The sequence below is a fragment of the Cynara cardunculus genome (genome assembly GCF_001531365.2).
Source record: "Cynara cardunculus var. scolymus isolate 2C chromosome LG 3, CcrdV1, whole genome shotgun sequence".
Lineage (NCBI taxonomy): Eukaryota > Viridiplantae > Streptophyta > Magnoliopsida > Asterales > Asteraceae > Cynara > Cynara cardunculus.
The window spans coordinates 10,184,795-10,201,966 of record NC_037530.1 but is presented as its reverse complement, the minus strand read 5'-3'; the positions used below and the strand labels follow the sequence as shown (position 1 = coordinate 10,201,966).

General features: G+C 42.0%; 1 non-coding gene across 1 annotated transcript; it reads left to right on the top strand.

Moving 5' to 3' along the window:
* The first annotated feature begins 590 nt into the window (after window positions 1-590).
* LOC112510609 lies at window positions 591-697 on the top strand. The gene has a single exon (XR_003068987.1). It is a non-coding gene; the product is annotated as a small nucleolar RNA R71 (small nucleolar RNA).
* The last annotated feature ends 16,475 nt before the right edge of the window (window positions 698-17,172 follow it).

The following is a 17,172-nucleotide window of genomic DNA, read 5'->3' as shown; positions in this document are numbered from 1 at the left end:
GTGGGAGGATTGTCCATTTTGGTAGTTGTGTGAAGCACTTTGCCCATATCCCGGGAGATTTTGTGGCCGATTTTGGACTTGAGTTATCCCAGGGGGTTGAAGTCCATGATTTCTGCCCCAATAAAAATTGGGGTGATTCCTCCAATTTGAATTATATATGGGAGAAAATGGGCTATTTCTAGCATGACTCCCAACATAATTCACCGAGATGGGATTTCCGGGGCAATATTCATAAGAATGGCCCTCAACGCAACAAACACAAGATTCAGTCATAGGTGGATTGAACAATATGGATTGAATTTGATTTTTATCTCCATTGAAATTTAATTTTTTTAACCAAATTAGTTAAAGCTACAATTTGAGCTTTTAAAGCAGAGATGACAGCAATTTCATGGATGCCTGAAGCAGATTTAGAAACAACAACACGAGGATTTGACCATTCAGTAATATTATTAGAAATTTGTTCCAAAATGGCATACCCCTTGTTGTAAGTCTTAGCTGTGAAAGCTCCACCGGCCGTTGCGCCAAGAATAATTTTAGCGAAACTAGGAAGTCCATTATAAAATGTCTCCATATGAATACAATGAGGGATTCCGTGGTGAGGACATTTCTGTAGAAGGTCCTTAAATCTCTCCCATGCATCCGAAACCGCTTCATCTTCTTCTTGGCGAAATGTCATAATTTCATTTCTAATTTTTACATTCCTTGTTGGAGGAAAAGTATTTTTTTAGAAAATTTTCTGCCAAATCATTCTAAGTTAGGATCGAGTTTGGTGGTTGACAATCTAGCCATGCTCTAGCTCTATCCTTTAATATGTAAAGGAAAAGTGTCAAGCGTAAGGCTTCTTGTGTGACTCCGAGAATTTTAAAATGATCCGTCATTTCTATAAAAGATTTTAAATGAGAGTGAGGATCTTCTGACGATAATCCCCCAAATTGACCCTGTTGAATCCAGATACTCTTAATTCGTAGAAATATTGTTTGTTTAAAATATGAATAAAAAACAACAATGTATTTATATTGATTAAACAGGATATTCAAAGAAAAACGCAAAGTAGTAAATAAAACTTTGAACAACCGAAGGCTTTTATTGAAGATGATGAATAGTTGAAGAACAAAAGTAATCTCACAATAATTTGCATATAGTATAAGTCGGCTCCTTCAGATTTTTTTAACCTGAGGCGGAGGCCTCCTTTTATACACCTAGGTCTAACTAACTACGCCATAAATTAGGCATGGAACTCTAAGCTGACTAGTCTACATTCTTATCTTTGACTTTCCTTGATTAACGGAGCAGACTTGGTCAAGCCGCCTTTAAGCTGTTAGACGCTTGCGAGAATGTCTGGGCTAACGCGTGCTTTCCGTGAAGAAGGTAGCTAGATGCTCTATATGAACATACAAACGCTCTGCATGTAGTATGCAGAGGTTCTGCATATGCAGAAGCTCTGTATGTATTATGCAGAAGCTCTGGATCTTAGAGTTGTTGCTTTGAGTCAAGCGCTTATGCTTTTTTTTTTGCGCCCAAGACTTGAACGTCCACGGAGATAGAGCGCGGGCTCTGTATAACGAAACCTTCACTCTAAGTAAGAGCTTTGGTCCTTGATCCTCTGCATGAGAGCTCTTAGCCAGACAGCTTCAATAGACTAAGTCCTATTGACTAGAGCAAGATACTTCTTATTTAAACTTTTACAAGTTTGGGGTCTAACAATCTCCCCCTAAGTGTAAATAAGAATGATTCTTACTTGATTTACGAAACAGATCTAATTGAAGACAGAGGTTTATAACAACCTCTGGTTTACATTGACTATCTAATGAAGTACAATACGATTGAAATTGAAATTACATTGAATAAAAAATAAGAAGGTACTTACAAAAGATAAGAGGTCTTAAATATTTTGAAGTTTAATGAATTTCCTAAGAAGTTCATGAACCTCAAGCATATTTCAAATCGACCTTAGAATTATTTTGGCTCGCTCCTTGGCTCTAGGGGAGTTGTCTCTGCTCTTGACCAGATTGTCTCTTATGTAGCACAGAGTAGAGTTGGAGTACTTACAATTTTGGTTGTCTCGAAAGAAGATCTTCTGATTATGCTCGTTTCGAAACACCACTCCCACTTCTGGTTCCACCAAAACCGTCCAGGAGGGAATGCTATTGATGCCGTGTAATTCTTCATTTGGGGCAGCCACTGTCATTTGATCCGCTCCTAGATCCAGAGCTAGTTGGAAGTCGAACTTGCTTTTGTAGTCAAGTAGATCTGTCATTGTTTGGCGAATGGTAGAGTTAGCAACAACGAACTTCACTCCCTTGTCCTTCTTGTGGTCTGTAAAATAGAACAGATGAAGAAGATTCACAGATTTAGATTAATGAGGTCACAATCTGTGAACCTACATATCCATCCGTGAGTCCTTTCAACTATGTACTCGTAGAACACTATCTAATTATGCACAAAGGTGCGTTTCTTTATGTCCAGGGCTTGTTTTTTCTATGAGTAAAGTGGACTACAGTGATTGGTTGAGTATAGCGATCGAGGAATCTCTGCCTGATGTGCTCTTGAGCCATAGGATGGAGACTGATCTTTTGGACCGGTGTCTCTTCCATTTGGTTGTAGAGAAACTGGTAGACTCCTTGCTATCTGCCATGTACTTGATGGGTTTGTCGAGGGGTGTTGGGTTGAACATGGCATCAATACTTGCTTTGATCCTTTGGACACGATCAGAAGGATCTTCCGTTTTTTCCCGCTCGTTGTGCCTTCTGAGCCTGCTCTGCTTGGATTGACCGATACCTGCTTCATTGCAGGAGTGACAGCCCTGGTCCCTTGAGAAGGGACCCTAGCTCTGTGGGTTCTTGGATGTGGTGGAGGAGCAACAACGGTTACTTCTTCTAGAGGAATGGCAACCAAAACGTGTAGTAGTGACAGATCAGCCATATTCACGGCAACCACATCTTCTTCTTGTTGAGTTGTTGTTAAGGGAGCAGCCATGTCCATAGCGTACTCTATTGAAGAGGACAGAGCCAAGTCTGAGTCGTCTGATCCATAAGTAGATAGAAGGTCGAATTCTTATATTGTTTTTTATGGCTCGACTGGCTCGTCTGATCCATAGGCAGATAGAAGATCGATCACTTGTTGAGGGAGCAACCATAGGTGTTGTACTTGGTATAGCTGTAGGCAAGTTCTCCCCCTCTTGGAGATTTTGAGGACCAGACTTGTCTGGGTCCTCATCATCGTCAAGTCACCTCCTTTTTGACGGTTCTGCACATGGAGATGGATCTCTCTGTCGCTTTGGTCTCTCATCCTCGGCTCGAGACATAGATTTGATCACCTCCTCGATGGTCTTGAGGAGTTTGTCGACTACAACGGCAACCCTTGGCACTTCCTCGTCTGAATGGTAGTTGAATTGTGCAAGAGTGTCGTTGATGTTCTTCACTGCTGTTGTGGCCTTGCTATTAGAATCTGCAGTGAAGTCAGCCACTTTCTGTAGTAGCCTATCACCCAGAGCATTCATGGCGCTCTGTGTGACATAGTCTACAGGTACACTCAGAGGTATGAGGGCCTGGTTGTTGATAGACGTAGATGCCTCAACCCCTTGTAGAGATGCAGCGACCTGTTGTAATGTTGTTGTATTAGTTGCCATCAATTCCATTAGAGTATTGATACGAGAAGCATTTGTCGTAGACTCAGCTCTTAGTATTGCCAATGATGCTCATATCACATCCAGAGCAGGTGTAGAAGGTGACGACTCTACACGGGCCATGATGAGTTTTAGCTCTTCCAAGGAGCATCACATAGAGGTGAAAAGGGAATGGAACTCTTCCCTAGTGACATATGTAGATGGTGTAACCTCTGGCTCAACATATGGGCTAGATTGAGTCCCGATTCCAGGGATGCCTTCATTCACGACTTGATTGACGTTAGTCGGGAAAGGTCTTCCAGAGGATCCTTGTGGTTTTCCTTGAGGAGAATTCACTACCTCTGTTCTCTCAGGGAGAGTACCCAAGGCTGGTTCAGAGCTAGCCAGAGGGCTCTCCATGAGTGGACTAAGAGACTGGTCGAGAGTCTCAAAGTCTGGTGCACCTACTCCTTGCTCTGAACAAGGTTAGGGGTCTACTCATGCATAGAAAACAAATTCCTCTATATGGGAAAGTGGCGTGATATGGGGAGACATATCACTTATGTTTTAAAAGGTTACACCCTTTTGAGAGGGTGTTTCCTGTGGCGAGGCTTCCTTTTGGCTAATATAACTAGAGGCAGATGCGACCTCTAGTTGGATAGGCTGGTGAGGGTTTGAGGTGTGGGCCTCTGTTTCAATGATCTCCGTGTCTCGACCACCGGAGTCAGATAATGTGGTTGCACTGGGAGTTGGGTAGGTAAATCTAATGTGCTTATTCAGCCTTGGCTGCTCTGTCCTGCCCTGAGGCAGAGCAACTGCTTCACCTCCTCCATCTTCTTTTTCCTCGCTCTCCTCTTCTTCTCCCTCACTTTCTGTCTCACTCTCTTCTTCTTCACTCTCTTCCTCCTTTTCCTCACTTCCCTCGCTTGTGTAAGACCATGCAGCATCGTCATAGTGCTCTTGGTCATCCCCTTGGTTTGGACTAGAGGAGTGAGCCAAGGTTTGACGAGCCTCTTCTTCTGCTCTGAGTTTGGCCTCTTCTCTTAGGCGAGTGATTTCTGCTTGGCGAGCCTTTTCTGCCCGCTCTTCCTCTACTTTAGCACGAGCAATCTCAGCCAATTTTTCTTGCTCTGCTTGTTTTGCTGCCTCTTTTTTCTTCTTTTCCGTCTTAGTGTTCTTTTTCATTGCCTCCTCTTGTTTTCTTTCTTTTTCTTTCTTTTTCTCTTTCATGTTGTACCCTCACCCTTTCTTCCTCAGCTCTTATTCTTTATTCTCCTGCTCTCATCGTTTCTTCTTCAGCCTGAGGCATTGATGTGTCCTTAGTTCTCTCTTCTTCTTCGGCTGTTCCTATGCATAACGGGGTTTGAGACACTGGTCCTAGTGTCTCGTGTGTACGTCTGTATACTCTCCTAATCTCTTTGGACTTCATGTAGCTCATGAGCCTCTTTGGAATAGGCCTTTCTGCTTCATAACCTTCCTTATGCACTGTTGGTCTGTATTGAGTGAGCACGTTTACCTTGTGAGGAGGTAGACGACCCACGTCAATATTGTTGTCGTCAAGAGCTGGTTTTAGGAGAAGACGCAAGAATCGGGGAAACAACAAAGACGACAGCTGTCTTCCTTTGGCCATTTCTTGACTCTTCTTGGCTACGGCTGCCTTGAACTCTGTGTAGAGTATCAAGGAGTAGTCGAGAGATAAGTCAAAGAAAATGCCGTAGATGATTTGAAGTACGGTCGTGGAGCACATATCAAGGCTCCCTATCTTCCCTGTCAGTGAGCGGTTAACCAATGTGAAAAACATATTCCACATCGGTGGTAGGTGTTGACGGCGATACTGTGTGTTAAACCCAGATCTGACAGTAGAGTAATGTAAAGAAATTTAAAAAAAGATTTGTAGAAAAAGATGAATAGAAATCGCCCGCCGCTTTCTTTATTGAATGGAAAATACAATCTCTCAAAAACCCTAATCGACTCTCATGTGATGTGTTTGAATCTGTGTGTTACGAAGTGTTGATAATTCATCTCACTTCTATTCTATGCCTTTATCACTTCTTATATAGGCGATATTTACATGATAACTGAATCCTATGAATAAGGTAACTAAATCCTATAAACAAGGAAATAATTATTATTGAAAATGGGATCAGCATCATCCTTCAAGATTCTGAAGATAGTCGTCCAGAGGATAAACCAACCAGAGGATAGACCAACCAGAGGTTAGACAAACCAGATGATAGACCAACTAGAGGATAGACCAACTAGAGGTTAGACCACCCAGAGGTTAGACCAACCAGAGGATAGACCAACCAGAGAATAAACCAACCAGAGCATAGACTAACCAGAGGTTAGACCAACCAGAGGTTATACCAACCAGAATTTAGACCAACCAGAGGATAGACGTTTTAAGCTTAACAGCATCTTCAGGTCTTCCATCCTTAGCCCCAATTGCTTAATAAAACTTTTTAGAATAATTAGGATCAATTTGATCCTAACAATCTCCTCCCAAAGTTTTATGAAGCAAGCATCTTCATGAAGTCTTCAGGTCTTCTCCCCTCTACTTTCTTGATTAAAGCTTTAGTGTGCTTGGTCTGGATGGAAATTTCAAGCTCCACCTGAATGTAGCTCTTTGTTCTTCATTTTCAACTCTTAGACCAAATCTGATTCAATGTGAATGTAGCACCACTAATTGCACGGAATCTAGCATTAATCTGCCTACAACCCACCACATACTTTGAAGCACAAAATAACCACTCAACCCCAAAAGTAGCAAATTCATCCAAGGGGTAGATAAATGTGTGAATTTCTTGACAAACAATGCAACCAGCCTTATGACAAAGAATATTTCATTGAACCGCAAGTTGAGTAGGAATTCAGCTTTAGAGCTTGATCCAATTGGAGATAACTTGAATAACCAAAGCAAACACCATTGGAATTGAGAACATGAGAGAAGAATTAACATTAAGCTTTATGGCTTCAAGAAACAACAGGTCAATTCAAAGAAAATTGACAGTATTGCTGTTAATGCTTCTAAGGGCAAAACATGAAGGAATATTGCCATATTCATATAGGATTGGTGATTACAGTCAAGTAAATCTTTAGGCTCTTACAGATCCAAATCCACAAAAAGAGACGATGAATGAATACTCAAGATATGGGCGATAATTATACGTTTGGCAAATAGAACRYCAATTGCCTTAGGYTRTGAGTACCATGAACTYCTGCTTAACGCCWACGCGTAGATCTGACAAAATCAAGGTTCAAAAATTCGACTGACTCCAAGAAACTCCATCAAATAAACCAAAATTTTTTATGATCAAAATAGGTTTGTATTCATCCAAGAACAAATCCCTTAAAAGGAATTTGATTATAACATTTAATCATATGATGAATTGATCAATTTTTGGGTCCAAACTGCAGTCGAACAGGAAGCAGTTCATGAAAGAGTGTTGTTCAAGAAAATTGAATCTACTTCCAAATGATCGAATCGATAGAAGTTAATCGATTTGGCTCTGATACCAATTGAATTGTTGATCCCAGATCTCTCAATTACACTAATAAATAGATTATGAATAACCTAAATAAGTAGTGTGGATGAATARAAYGRAGAATACTCAAGAACAAAGAATGTGTATATTCAAAGCATATACTTGAGCATTAAAGATGCGTAAAAACTCACTTAAAGTCTTATTTTACAATAGGCCTAGCTACCTATTTATACTAGCGATAAGAATATAACTATCTAGTAAAACTATCTAGCCAATCTTCTAGGAAAGATAATGTTTACTTAAAGTATGGATAAACTATAAATCAAGATAAACTTAAAATCCAGCTGTTGATTTGTTATCTTTTGCTGTCTTCCATGGGATGTTAATTCAACCTTATCTTCATATCTTCATCACATGACTCTGGTTGAACTACTGAAGAAAACTCTAAGTGTTGTTGACCAGAGGGGTGATGAAGATGCTCTTTCCATCGCATCTCTGGTCGATTCATCGACCCTCTAGTTGTTCTCCAGACTTAGTCAATTTTGCCTTAACGTCTTCATCGGTCTTCTGGTTCTTCATCACTTATTGTTCTTCATTACTTTTACATTTATGAATTATGGGGTCTAACAATCTCCCCCTAAGTAATGAAAGAACAAACATAAACTAATCTATGAACAATTTTGAAGAACAAAGACTAATCTAAAAAAACATCAATTTCCCAATTTTCATTGGATGATGAATTCTTACAATACTGGAAGCAAAGAAATTACAATTTAAGGAAAAATTTTTAAAGCTCTATTCATGATCTACCTTGAGATATTTCTCAGAAGCGCAGTAGCAGTCTTCAATAACTGATGACTGTAGATATCTCATGAATAAGTTACTTCCCATCTTCCCTCAGCACATGAGTTCTACCCAATCTATCTCTGATAACTCCCTGAAACCATTCAAGTGTTGAGGTTGAATACTTGAATGCTTCAGTTAGTCTGAAAAATTTCTTTACCCCGAACTCATTCTTGAAGACAAGTCCAAGCTCGGGTTGAGTCAAGACAGAAGCAGATCTCTTCTCCTGCATGCCAGGGAAGTCTTCATCAGGTGGAGTGCAGGAGAGTCTGTCGATGCCCAAATGAAGAGCAATCTGAAACTCACTCTTGGCTTGATGATTCACCAAGGTCTCCATCATCTTCACAATAGCTCTGTTTGCCATCCCAAATCTTATGCCTTGATCTTGTCGCTGAGTTGTGAATGCATAAAGCTCGATCAAGTCATAGGGATTGAGATTGATCAAGTCATTGTCATTGAAGACGCTGACCTGACCATAGGCTCTCTCCACTGTGTACTCGATATATTTTATAGCTCTATTGGCGAAGGTCCTCATCTTTATGTCCATTACCAACCTTATTCCATCGTTTGAAAAGACAGCCTGTGGTGGTTGGGTAGTATGTCTAACAATCCTATAGTGTAGGAGGTCCATGGATTCTGGCGATAGAATTGGAGGATTGAGAGTAAAACCTTCATCGTGATCATGGTATAGGTACTGATGGATATTCTCCATCATTACTGGTTCCCTTGGTAGCATCTCTGAACATCTCCTTAGCGACTCTATATTCACGATTATTTCGTCGACTAAGCTCTGTGGAGGGTGCCTTGATGAAGAAGGAATGTCCGTATGCACCTTTGTTGGTTCGATTGAGGGTTGAGTTTGGGTTATGGGTTATGTATCGGTTGAGGGGTGTGTTTGGGTTGTGGGTTGTGTATCGGTTGGCGATGGGATGGTTTCTTGGGTTGGCTCATGTTGGGGTGGTTCAGGATCATCGGGTTGTGTTTGGGCTTGAGGTTGTTGTGGTGAAGAAGGTTGGATCTTTATTTGTTCAGGTTCATTGGGTAGGGTGATGAAAGGTTTTGTGGTACGAGGGGTTGGTGATGGGGTTAATGGTAGGCTTAGTGTTGGTGATGTAGTGAAAGGTGGGTTGGTCTCTGTTGGTGGGGTTGATGAATTTTCATCGGATGAGGAACTCAACATGATGGGTTCAGGTATGGTGGCAATTGGAACATGTACATTATGTACATCTTCAGAGGGCTGAGCCTCTGGTTCCCTTACTCGGGTTCCTTGGTTTGGTGATGATAGTGGGTTTTGTGTTTGGTGATCGTATGATGAAGGTGAAGCGGATGGTGCTTCCTGAGTTGTAGCAGCCGGGTTCTCCCCCTCATGAGGACCAAGACCATGATCATCTTGGTCTGGATCCTCATGCCTTGGCCTCTTCTGTGGGCGGCTGGTCGAGCATGAAACTCTGCTTCTCTTCTTCTTGAGGCGGAGGGAGGCTAGGTAGGCTCCCAAAGCCTTTCTTCTTTGATCGGCCTCCATAGTTTGTAAGAGGTTGGCGATGCATGCTTGTTGGTCCATGAATAGCGCATAACAAAGCAGCACCCAATACACCGGCAACTCCCATCATATGAAATGGGTTCAATGTCCAGTTATGAAATCCTTGAAAAAAGAGGATAAATCGAAATATAGCTGCTACACCAAAACTAGGCCCAAAGAACCAACCCCTTGCCCTCCCCTTTAACCCGAACAGCCAGATTAATTACAGGTCATCCCCTACCTCCGAATCCTTTGACGGACACCAGAGAAGTTAGTTCTTCGCCTATCACATTGGTCGACTTGAACTGCTGTTGTACTTTTGTTCGCTCATCGTGGAGGTAGTGGTCCCACAATAAGCACGCCAATCGAACGACGTGGCTCCATACCCTGTAGCTTAGGTAAGGCGGAGGATTAATTTCAATTAACTTCCGCTTTACCTACAGGGGAGGTGAACTGAGTGAGAGAAGGCCCTCGCCCTTTATCCTAAGGGACGAGCCACATTGACGATGAAGAAAAGGTAACACGAAAATAGAACAGTGGGTCTCTGGTGGCATACTCGGAGGTGGTGGATGATGAGGCTGGGGGAGGTATGGAGGTAGAGGTGGATGCGGTGGGTGGGATGGGAAGGTTGGTGATCATGACTTTAAGCTTTGCAGCAAGGGAGGATAGGGCTTCATCGAAAGATGGTGCTGCAGGGCTGGGTGGTGGAGGTGGTGGTTGGGGTATTTGGACTTGGATGGTGGTTGGGAGTTGGTTTAGGGTGGTTTGTATGGTGGTCATTTGGTTGGTGAGGGAGGCTAGTGTTTCATCGATGGATGAAGTTGTTTGATGTGGGGCTGGTTGAGGGATTTGGGAAAGGATGGTGGCTGGTAGAGTGGTGAGGGTATTGGTGATTGTGGTTAAGTGGGTGGTAATGGAAGTAATTGCCTCATCGGTCGCAGTTGCCTGGGCCTTGAGGGTGGCGATGCAACTCATCAAGAGTTGGTTTTGTTGGGTGGCAAGGGTGGATGAGTAGTTGTGGTGTTGGGTAACAATTTGTTGTAGCATTTGAAGTTGAGTGGAGGTGTATTTGGTTTGGGTGTCGAGGGTGGCAAGGGATTGTTGAAGGGTGGTGATGTTAATGGATGGTGGGTTTTCAACAATCCCTTGGATGATGAGTTTTAGGTCTTCCAAGGACCGCTGAACTGAGTCAACAAAGGCTTCGAACTTGGCCTTTGTGACCAGATCGGCCATGGGGGTAACCCCTGCAGCAACGGATGTTGCAGGTTGAGCCTCAGCTCCAGAGGCGCCCTGAATTCCTTGTGAAAATGTAGGCATTGAAGGACTTCCATCAAGTCCTCGATAACCCTCTAGTGAGGAGCTATCTCTTCATGTTGCGACATCATCCTCTTCTTCTTCAGCTTCAGAGGCCGAGGAAGAGAGGTAAATGTGTTTCCCCTTCGCTAGATCAAGTATCGAAGGGGGTTGATGTGCGTGAGTGGGAGATCGCTCTGAACGATCTTGAGGAGAAGCAATGATAGAAGCAACACATGCTTCTATGTGTGTGTGTGGTGGTGTCGAGCCATGAGGCGATATGACTCTTATGTCTACATCTCTTCTCTGTTGGGAGAGGGGCGATGGAAGTCGTGGTTCCTCAGCTAAATCATCTCCAGAGGCCCGAAGAATGGCCTCTGGATGGCTGGTTTGGGTTTGGTTTGGACTGGGCCGTCCTTGTTCAATATCCCTTTGGCCTTGATCGCCAGGGGTAGAGGTGGTGGTTGCCCTTTGGGAAGAGGGAAGGGGAATTGTATGTGTAGGGCCGGGGGATTTACGAGGAGTGTAATCATCATCATCATCATTTTCATCATCTGATGAAGATGGCTCATGTGCTCCCTCGCTTGACTGAGGGGACGGCTCTATGCGCTCTTGAAATCGGAGGCGTTGCGTAGGTCATTATTGTAACCTAACATTTTGATGAATCGGAGGATGTCTGAGGTCGTGGGTTGGTCGGCATATTGATCAATGCCGAGCTCTCGGCAAGTGGGAATATACAGAACTTTTAGAGGCTTTTGCCCGAGAGATCTTGACCGAGTAGATCATGTTATTTGGGGCGTCGATGTCCCCCATTATTCCACAGTTTTCAGGGATGTACTCACAAGTTTGCCAGTATTGTTGGACGTACTTTAGAGGTACACCATTGTCATTTCTAGTCAAGGCAGGTAGAAGGATGTAGTTACGGAAGAACTCGATTATCACAGCAAACCTGTCGTCGAACAGGGTAGTTCGAAGCTCGATGGCATGATTGTTGGGATTCATTTGTAGAAACACTATTGCTCGACTGTCGGTGCCGGTGGATTGAGCACGGCTATCGTTGTTGTTGGACTCGTGTGATGCAGAGGAAGCCATTGTGGATGAAATTGCAGGTAGGTTTTTGCGTCAAAGTTTAGTTACAGGTTTTAGGAAGCGTAAGGGAAAGATGGAGGAAGAAGAGGAGTATTTATAGGTGGGGGGAGGGGAACAGGAAACAGTTTGTCTGATTATTATATTTAAATAATCATGAAAGGTGAAGGTGTTTGGCAAAAGGTGATTTGATTGGGAATCGTGAGCCGTCGTGATTATACGTGCCATTAATGTTGGAGGACACGTGTCAAGGCGGGGATAGGGAAGGGTAAATTGAAAGGTTCATGGGGAACAGGCTGTATATGGTGTCAGGCGCGTGGGAGGATGACGTATGATATATGTGGGTTATTATATTATTATATCAAATAATATCATATTTGAGAGTATAGCCAGAAAAAAAAAATTAAATTCCATCTAATTGTAAGATAAATACGAATTACGAAGTTTTGGTCTTCTAAAAACCCATGTTCTATAGTTTTTAGTCACAAAAGCTGCAATTTTGTATAATCTTAAAAAAATTGCAATTAAATATGGGTTTTTGAAAAGAAATTTTGTCACCTAACCAGAGGAGCGCTGGTTGAACATGTCCTTTTTGATGGGGAACCAGAGGTGCTCTAGTTGAACAATATGAATGAATTTATCGATGAAATGTTGGATTGTATGATAAATAAGCCTTGGATGACAAACTAGAGGCTCTAGATAAGCATGGGCAATCCACTATGTAGAACCAGAGGGGCTCTGGTTAAATACACATGGTGTATCCATTATTTATTTAGCATTTAAGTGTCAAGAGGCTCTGGATAGTAGAGCCAGAGGCTCTGGATAGTAGCACCAGAGGCTCTGAATAGTAGAACCAGAGGCTCTGGTATGGAAAATGAATATATATGCAATGGAGATTCATGATTAATGAATAACTCCCCTTCAAATAATGCATGTGGATAAGATTTGAGTTTTAGAAACTCCCCCTAGAAACAATAACACTGTGGGTTGTGGTGACCAGAGGCTCTGGTCTATACAACCAGAGGCTCTAGTTTTGAATGAAGATGAAAAGTTGTATGAAAGATGTCTAAATATGCAAATGAATATTAATATGAATGGGTCTTTGAGACTAGAGGGCTCTGGTTCAAAAGACAATGAATCTAGAGGCTCTGGTCTTTAGAACCAGAGGCTCTGGTTGCAAAGGCGATGAAAAGAAGTATGAAAATATGGTTAAGTGCATGTGAGACAGTATAATGGATGGGACTTTGAGACCAAAGGGCTCTGGTTCCAAAGGCTTTGAATCCAGAGGCTCTGGTCTTTAGAACCCGAGGCTCTGGTTGAGAAAAAATGATAGTGAAAAAGTTCACAAGGTATGAGAATCCAGGGGGAGAACCATGGAGTCCAAATGGGCTCTGGTCTCAAAGGATGAGAATCCAGAGGCTTTGGTCTATAGTACAAGAGGCTCTGGTTGTGAAGGTAATACTTGGTGAATAAAAGTTAAGTATTTGCTTTGGATCAGAGGCCTCTGGTTCCAAAGGCGATGAAAAACTTTGAGCCATATTAAAAGTTTTCTTCATGGCCAGAGGCTCTGGTCTTTAGAACCAGAGACGCTAGTTTGGAGTACTTATTGATTATGGCTTATTGCTATTTATCACTTGTAGGCATAACCATGAGATATTGAGAATCTCTGAATTAAAGACTTTTATTGCCTTTAAGTGGTGAGATTCAGCATACCCATCTTGCTGACTACGAACAAAAATCTTTTCTCATCAAGAGCTTTTGTGAAAATGTCAGCAAGTTGAATCTTAGTAGGAACAAAGTAGATCTCTATATTACCTTTTTCAACATTGTCTTTCAAAAAGTGGTACCTTACATCGATGTGCTTGGTCTTGGAATGCTGCACAGGGTTCGCAGAGATAGCTATTGCACTCTTGGAGTCACAGAGGATTGGTATCTTTTCATATTGAAATCCATAGTCCTTAAGATGAGTCTTCATCCAGAGAACTTGTGAACAACAACTAGCAGCAGCAACATATTCTGCTTTTGCTGTAGAGGTTGAGACACAATTCTGTTTTTTGGATGTCCAACTTACCAGCTTGTCCCCCAAGAGTTGACAGCTTCCAGACATACTCTTTCTATCAAGCTTGCACCTTGCATGATCTACATCTATATAGGCTATTAGTTCAAAGCCAGAGTTCTTAGGATACCAGAGACCCAATGAAGGGGTTCTCCTAAGGTATCTAAAGATCCTCTTGACTGCAGAGAGATGAGATTCTTTAGGATTGGATTGATACCTTGCACAAAGACATGTAGCAAACATGATATCTGGTCTACTTGCCGTCAAATACATGAGTGATCCAATCATGCCTCTGTAGGTTGTGTCATCCACAGATTTTCCTGATGGATCAGCAAATAACTTACCTCCTGTAGCCATAGGTGTTCTCATCGATGATGAATTTGAGAGAGAGTATTTCTTCAGAAGGTCAGTCACATATTTGGACTGATTGATGAAAATTCCTTCTGAAGTTTGTTTTATTTGAAGACCAAGGAAGAAACTTAGTTCTCTGAGAATTTTTCGCAATGTTATCCATTTGTAGAACCAAATATGATGTCATCCACATATATTTTAACAAGTAATATGTCACCTTTATGCTTTTTGAGAAAGAGGGTTGTATCGATTGTACCTTTTTCGAATCCATTGTTGATGAGAAAGGTGGATAGTGTTTTATACCAGGCCCTGAGTGCTTGCTTCAGCCCATAGAGAGCTTTGTCCAGAAAGTAGACATAATCTGGATGTTTTGGATCTTCAAACCCAGCGGGCTGCTACACGTATACTTCTTCTTGAAGTTTTCCATTTAGGAAGGCGGACTTGACATCCATCTGATAAACCTTGAAGCCTTTGTGAGCTGCATAGGCTAGGAATATCTGGATGGCCTCAAGTCTTGCGACGGGAGCAAATGTCTGATCATAGTCAATCCCTTCTTCCTGGCAGTAGCCCTTGGCAACAAGCCTGGCTTTGTTTCTTATGACTATGCCATCTTCGTCCTTCTTGTTCGGAAGACCCATTTGGTTCCTATGGTCGTCTTCCGTTTGGGTAGAAGCATAAGGGACCATACTTTGTTTCTTTCAAACTGGAGTAATTCTTCTTGCATCGCGTCTATCCAGTTTGGGTCTTGTAGGGCTTCTGAAATTTTCTTTGGTTCTATCATGCTCAGAAAGTTGGCAAAGAGGCATTCATTGGCAGTGGCAGATCTCGTCTTGACACCAGATGTTGGATCACCAATGATTTGGTGGTGTGGGTGATCTTTTGTCCATTTGGTTCTTGATTAGGGTTCTAGAGGAACATGATGCAGTTCTTCATTGATTGATGGGACTACTTGCTCCCCCTCGAAGAGATCATCTCTAGAGTGGTGCTCTGGTTCTGGTTCATGGTCTAAACACACAGAAGAAGTAGAAGGTGAAGTAACATGAGTTTCAGTGAGAGTTGTACCATCAGCATTGGAGTTTTCATGTTCTTCTTCGGCTCTAGAAGAAAGTTTAGTAATTGGTGCATGTCCAGAGATGACTTCTTCTTCAAAGATATCTTCAAATAAATGAGCTAATTCTGATTCACTGGGTTTGCCAAGTGATGAATCAGAGGCTCTCTTTTGTAGTTCGAGTTATGAACTGGTGTGTTCAGAAGTCATCGGTGTGGAATCATTAAAGGACACATTGATGCTTTCGATGACAATTCTTATCCTTTTGATGTAGACTCTGTGGGCTTTGGCAGTTTGAGAATAGCCTAGAAAGATCCCTTCATCAGCTTTCTTGTCGAACTTGCCAAGATATTCCCTATCGTTGAGTATAAAGCATTTGCACCCAAAGACATGAAAATATTTGACATTTGGTCTTCTTTGGTTGATGAGCTCATAAGGTGTCTTCTGGTGCCTCTAGTTGATGACAGGTTGGTTGTGGGTGAAGCAGGCAGTGGAAATAACTTTAACCTAGAATGTGATGGGTAACTCCGATGAAGCAAGCATGGTCCTTGTTGCTTCCATGAGGGTTCTATTCCTTCGTTCCACCACTCCATTCTGTTGTGGAGTTCTAGCAGCTGAGAAGTTTTGTGTAATGCCTTCACTGATGTGGTATTCATCGATTCTGGCATTTTTGAATTCAGTTCCATTGTCGCTTCTAACCTTTATTAGTTTTCGTTGTAGAAAGACTTGTAGCCTTTTCATCACTCCAATGAGTAGGTCAGGAATATCTGATTTCTTCTTTACAAATTCAACCCAGGTGTATCTAGAGTATTCATCAACCAGTACTAACATGTACTTCTTTCTAGAGAGACTTTGAGTTGATATTGGCCTACAAAGATTTATATGTACCATGTCCAAGGGCTTGGTGCAGGAGGTTTCTGACTTGGTTTTATGTGAGACCCGTCTTAGCTTTCCCATCTCACAGGCTGAGCATAGATGATCTTTTTCAAATTTAAGATCCGGAATTCCCTTGACCAGCTTTTGTGTGGCTAGTTTTAGAAGTGCATCAAATTGAGATGCGAGAACTTTTGATGCCATAGCCAATTTTCATCGCTCTTATGAGACACAAGACAGAGGATGTCTTGTCCCATAGAGGATTCAAAATCTAGAAGATTGAGATTTCCTTCTCTCTTTCCCTTGATGATAGTTTGACCGGACTTTGTTTCTATGATGCAAAAACCCTTGCGGAATCTGACTTCAAGACCCTTGTCGCAAAACTGGCTTATGCTTAGTAAGTTGTGCTTCAAACCTTCAACATAAGCCACTTTGCTGATGGAGATGTTTCCTTTGATGAGGAGTGCCATATCCCTTGATTGTACCCTTGCTGTTGTCTCCAAAAGTCATAGAGCCTCCAGATTTTTCGTTGAAGAAGGACAACTGACTTTTATCACCAGTCATGTGCCTGGAGCAACCTGAATTCATGTACCATGGTTGCACATGCTGGTCCTGCAAGACAAATTAAGGGGATTTAGTACCCATTTCATAATGGGTCCTCGTTTGTTAGTGTTGGATACTTCTCTCTTGTCATTTTCCTTATCCTTTGCAGGCTTGGGTTGATTTGCATTTCCCTTGCCCTTAGACTTGGGCTTTTTCACGTTTTTATTGATGTTAATTTTATAGCGATAGACGTGTTTGGAGAATATGCAGTATGTGTCAACATGTGATTCCTCAGGTTTTGTAAAAGAGTTAAACATTGACAGTTATGATGCTTTGGAAATGTATGTCTAACGTTCTTTTTATTTGATGGAAACGAAGAAGTAAATGCAGGGAATGAAGATCCTGTCCTAGCATCGGTTGTTTTTACAAACTTCCTATCTAGTGTGGATTTTTTATTTGTGGTCTTGG